Source organism: Felis catus, chromosome B4 (assembly GCF_018350175.1).
Source record: "Felis catus isolate Fca126 chromosome B4, F.catus_Fca126_mat1.0, whole genome shotgun sequence".
Lineage (NCBI taxonomy): Eukaryota > Metazoa > Chordata > Mammalia > Carnivora > Felidae > Felis > Felis catus.
In genome coordinates this window covers 70,584,592-70,590,809 of record NC_058374.1, presented here as the reverse complement: position 1 = coordinate 70,590,809, position 6,218 = coordinate 70,584,592, and positions in this window count along the sequence as shown.

Below are 6,218 nucleotides of genomic sequence, written 5' to 3'. Positions count from 1 at the left end.
GAACTTTAGCCCTTGCCTAATAAGAACAAATCTTATTTCAACAATAGTAACTGAGCAGTATGTGACGCCTGAAGCAAAATTGAAATAGCTCAAAATTTTTAAATAAGTATAATATGCACAATTTTATAATATAAAAAAATTATAAATAAGTATCATATGCTTTTTCATTAGCAATCTGAAAAAGCCCTTGAATTCTGTATGTTCGTTATAGACTTGCCCACCTTTATATGGCTACTCACCGGCCACCACTACTAAATCCCTAAGTTCTTAAGGCACAGGGCTGATATGATCTCCTTATGCTTTTTTCTGGCTTATATTTGGTCACTATAAGAAGCCTATGATTCCCAGTTCATTCCACATCTCCCATAGCTTTTATCTCCTTCTACTCCCTCCTCTGACTCATCTCCTACCCTTTTCTAAAGTCCTGAAACACTTCCCCTGGGGCCCGCAGATGTCATGATCAGTCATCAGCAAATCACTCATATCCTTGACCTTTTTGCCATACCTTTCCTTCACCTACATGCTCTAAAATCTGGGTAAGCCCTGAGGATACTGTTTCCCCAAGTCTTCTCACTCAGTGGCTGTCCTCTCTCATACACCTCTTACTTCTGAACCTGAAGATAACTGTAGGTGCCTTCCTAACATTTCATCTTTGCCTCTAGTTACCAGTGCTGTCCCTTTCCCCAAATACTTTCAGCTTTGACTCTCAGGTCAACCCATTATCCCTTTTTTGCTGTAGTCATCTACTGTGCTTGTCATGCCCTGAAATTCTAGCTCCTGGTCTTCTATCCAATGCCACCCCTGCAATATGCATATAGATGCTGTTTATGACACTTGGCCTTCTAGAACCAAGAACTCTTCTCTTTGGATGAGGAGGGTGTCCTCCCTCTACCTCTGCCCTCACTGTTAGAGGCTTTCTCTAGACCTTGTCATCACTGATAACTGCAACCACTCCATAATCTCACTTACAAGCATCATATTCCAAACCAAGCCATGAACTTCACTCTAATTAACATTGACAAAAGCATGTGTGGAACATATTTCCCTAGGAAGTATATTTGCTGTTCAGAAGAATTGGTGAAAGTTGCTATAAAGAAGAACTGATCTTTAAGTAAAGCTGATGTGAGTTTATAGCAAAAGGAGTAGAAAGAAGAAGACAAGGCAGAGGAAAGAGCAAAGGCACTGAAACAGCAGTCAAAAACCTACTTCCAAAAAGCCTCAGTCCCAGATAGTTTTGTAGGTATTTTCCAGCAAAACTTGTAAAGAAGACTTCGTCCTATTTTGTAAAAGTTATTTCAGAAGAAAAGAGTGAAGCCTATCTAGCTCATTTGATCAGATTAGAATAATCCTATACAATGGGATAAAAACAATAAAATAGAAAATGAAGGGTAATTTCATTTATGAACATAAATGACTTAGGAATAAACTTGACCAAAAAGGTAAAAGATCTGTACTCTGAAAACTGTAAAACACCGATGGAAGAAGTTGGAGATGACACTAACAAGTGAAAAGATATTCCATGCTCATGGAGTGGACAAACTGATATTGGCAAATGTCCACATTACTCAAAGTGCTCTACAGACTCAATGCAATCCCTATCAAAATACCAACAGCATTTTTCACAGAATTAGAACAATCAGAAGGTCTCAGGACCTTCAGATTATGAGACTGATGCACTGCTGGCTGCACTGGAGAGGGCAGCTTTAAATAATACTAAAATTTATACGGAACCTCAGAAGACCCCAAAGCAGTCCTGACAAAGAAGAACAAAGCTGGAGGTATCACAATTCCAGATTTCAAGATATGCTACAAAGCTGTAGTAATCAAAACAGTATGTGGTACTGGCATAACAAAACAGATACATAGATCAAGAGAACAGAAAAGAACCCCCAGAAATAAACTCATATTTATATGGTTAATCTATGACAAAGGAGGCAAGAATATACAATGGGGAAAAGTGACTTTTCAGCAGATGGTGCTGGGAAAACTGGGCAGCTACATGTAAAAGAATGAAACTGGCTTATTTTCTAACACAAAATACAAAAATAAGCTCAAAATGGATAACATACCTAAACATGAGGCCTAAAACTGTAAAAATCCTAGGAGAGTACACAGGCAGTAATTTATTTGATGTTAGATGTAGCAGCATTTTTCTAAATAAGTCTCCTAAGGTAAAGGAAACAAAAGCAAACTCAAACTATTGGGACTACATCAAAATAAAAAGCCTTTGCACAGCAAAGGCAACTGTCAACAACATAAAAGACCACATACTGAATGGAAGAAGTTGTTTGCAAATGATATACCTGATAAGGGACTAATATCCAAAATATATAAAGCACTTCTGTAACTCAACACCAAAAAAAAAAAATCTGATTAAAAAATGGGCAAAGGACTTAAATAGACATTTTTTCAAAGAAGACATACAGATGGCTGACACATGAAAACATGTTCAACATCACTCATCATCAGGAAATGCAAATCAAAACCACAATGAAATATCACTTCATACCTCTCAGAATGGCTAAAATCAAAAACACAAGGAACAACAGGTACTAATGAGGATGTGGAGGAAAAGGAACCCTCTTGCACTGTTGATAGGAAGGCAAACTGTTGATGGGAGGAATCTCCATTCTACTGGAGATTCACCAGGTGAATTGGGTATTCACCCAGAGAAAACAAAAACACTAACTCAAACAGATATCTGTACTCCTATGTTTACTGCAGCATTATTTACAATAGCAAAGACAGAAGTAACAAGTGTCCATCAATGGATGAACAGAGAAGAAAAATGTGGTACATACATATATACACATGCTAGAATATTACACAGCCATAAAAAGTATGAGATCATGACATTTGAGACAACATGGATGAACCTAGAGAGGGTACTTTGCTAAGTGAAACAAATCAGAGACAAATACCATATGATTCCATTAAAAAATTGAATCTTAAAAAAGTGAAAAAACAAAAAGCAGGATCAGAAATATAAATACAGAGAACCGATGGTTGCCAGAGGGATGGGGGTTGAGCAAAATAGGAGAAGGGGAGAGAGAGATACAAACCTTCAGTTATGGAATAAGTCATATGAATAAGAAAGCAGAGCATAAACAATACAGTCAATGATACTCTAATAGCAATGTAATGGGACAAATAGTAGCTATATGGTGAACAGAGCATAATGTATCAAGTTTTCAAATCACTAAGTTGTACACCTGAAACTAACGTAACATTGTGTATCAATTGTACTCAATTAAAAAATCCTTAAAATATTAACTGAATCTTTCAGGTATTTATAAATACAGTTCAAATAGGAATCAAAGAGAGTTCATCAGAAATACTATCAACGTAACTCACCATATTAACAACCAAGTGACAAAAACCATATAATTATGTCAATCAATGCATAGAAAATATTGAGAAAATTCAAGAACCATGATTAAAACTCAGAAAACTAAGAATGGAGGGGGACTTCCTTAACTGGATAATCTTACAGACAAAAAAACCTGCAGTAAACATACTTAATAGAGAAAACATATTTATTCCCTGTTAGATGTGGATTATGACAGGGTTGCCCACCATCACCACTAGTCTTCCACAGGGTAGACCCTGGCTAATAGTATAGGAAAAGAAAGAATAGGTGTAAGCTTTGAAAGGGAGGACGTTAAACTTTCATCATTTACAAACAATACAGTTACCTTCCTTAACCCACAAGTTTCAACAACTAATAGTGGTAAGGGAATCCAGCAAGGATTTTTTTTTTAATTCACAAAAATTGATATAATTTACATCAACAGAGATTATGTAACAATTGTATATCCATAGCCTCTATCATTCATATAACTAGACACTACCATCCTCCAGCCCCCATTATGGCAGAATATACTTGGTTCCAAAGTGATGTTGGCATTGGCTCTGTGATTTGCTTTGGCCAATGGCCTGTTAGTGGGCTGAATGAGAACAAAAGCTTTCAACTTGCTTGCACGGTTCAGTTTGGTTCTCTTGCATTCCTGCTAGGCATCAAGAGAAGAATATTCCTTGGGTAGCCACTGTTCCAAGGAGAATGAACAGACATATATAGTGGATCTGCATCCAATCTGTAGCCCACAGGCAAGATAAGCTCCTCTTAGTCTAGTCCTGCACGGCTCTAACTAACCTGAAGACACGTGAGAGACCAGACAAGGGGAAATAGACATGTTTTGTAAAACACGGCGTTTTGGATTGGCTTGCTTTACTGCATTGCTGGAGTAATAGCTAATATAACCAGCAAGAAGCGATTTGAAATATAATCAAAAATAAAAAATCTTTATTATGGTCACTGATCTTGTTGGTACTTAGGTTGTTACTTAGTGTTACTGTGGTAATGGCTGAATAAAATATCAACACATTGAAAATACAATAAAAAATGAGATTCTAAACTTCCTGCCAACCAAAAACTATATTTCTAGATAACAAATAGGCAGATATAAAATATCTAGGCATTAATCTAACAAAGAACACAGAAACCTCCGTCATGTAATCTCTTTCATGTAACATAAAAGATAATAAGTGGAGAAACTTTCATTAATTTAAATGAATAATGCAGGCCAATATTTTGTAAGAATGCATATAACTAAAATTTATATGAATGATATCAGAATAGTAGCCTCTGGGTGGAGGGAAGCAAGTGAATGTTGGAAAAGGAGATAGAAGGCAATCAGTCAATTAAATCAGTACCTTTTCTTGTCAATTGATAGTAAAAGCCATAAACCAAGGAGTATGTTAGTTCAAGCCTCTACACCCAAGGTCCAGAAACAAACAATGGGAAAAAAGAAAGCACCCCTTCTGGAGAATACTGAATACTAAGAAGAAAGTATCACGTATAACATACATATACAAAAAGCTTCCTTTTTGATCAATTAAATACCTTCCAAAGCAGAGAGCATTTAGAAAGGGGGGAAAAAAATCAGAATCTCATTTCTTTTTTTCTTTCAAACTTCTCATTTTGTATGTCTACATATGACTATTTGTGGCTGGCTTTTCAGACACCTGGCTCCCTTCAAGTAAGAAGCACCAATAATTTCTACATCTGTACAAGCTGATACTAATCCTCAGAATCAGCCAAATCCACGGGAATGATCTTTGGGGACTGCAGGGCCTACTTTACACAGGACTTGGATTGCGCAATCCAGAGTGCCCCACACAGCTGCTTGGGGGGAAGAAATATGTGCTATTTTGAAACTGAAAAGGGACGTGAAGACAGGCCAGTTAGGAGGAGCACTGGGCAGGTTCCTTCTCCGCCATGCCTTTCCCAGGGCTTCCTCCCTCCTGAGTCTGGACTTAGGAGATAGAGTGGCTTCCCGCAGAAGCACAGAGCGGGCTGGGGGGGGGGGGGGAGGGAGTGGTGCAGATCCTGGAATCCTGGTCACTCTGCTCCTGCCTTTCCTTGGGAACCAACTTGCATCTACCGTGACACAACAGATACTTTCTGTTACATATCAACATATGACAGTTATATATTGATAATAAGCACAAGGTAATGTGTACATTCTGTGCTCAGCGCAGTGCCAAGTACTCAGCTTATTCTTCTGTTTTTTAACAGGTAAAGAAACTGAGGCTCAGAGAAGTTAAAGTAATTTATCCAGGGCCATGCAATTAATTTTAAGAACCGGGGTATGTCTGATTCCAAAAGATCCTTTTGGTTAGAGGATCCTGCCTCAGATCACATAACTGGTAAAAGGCAGAAATGAGATTTAAAGTGAGGTCTTGACTACCACATTTTTCTTTTTCTTTCTCTCTCTCTCTTTTTTTTTTTTTTTTTACCACTCAATGAAGAGTTGAGTTTATGAACAAATGAGTGAAGTGATCCATCAGTGCTGTTTCATTTTAAAATGAAAACATACTTGGTGAATATGGGGAGTGAATGTTGAAAATATGCTAATATCATACTTTTTTATCAGATTTGAGTAATACATGTTACTGTTGCCAGAGGTTAAAGGCAGCATCAGTCTTAAAACAATTGATTCAGAATAGGTTTTTGAAATCAGTGAGTTAGGACCCAAGACGGGAATGAGCGTAGGGACACCAGAAGGAGATTACAACATAATCCTACCACATAACCATTCTGCACTAAGAAACCTTGTAGCTGGAGTTAGAAAGATGAGTAGGGATACTGTAAAATTAAATACACTTTCATGCCTCAGCTTCCTGAGATGGCAATGGGCATATCACATGAACTTAAG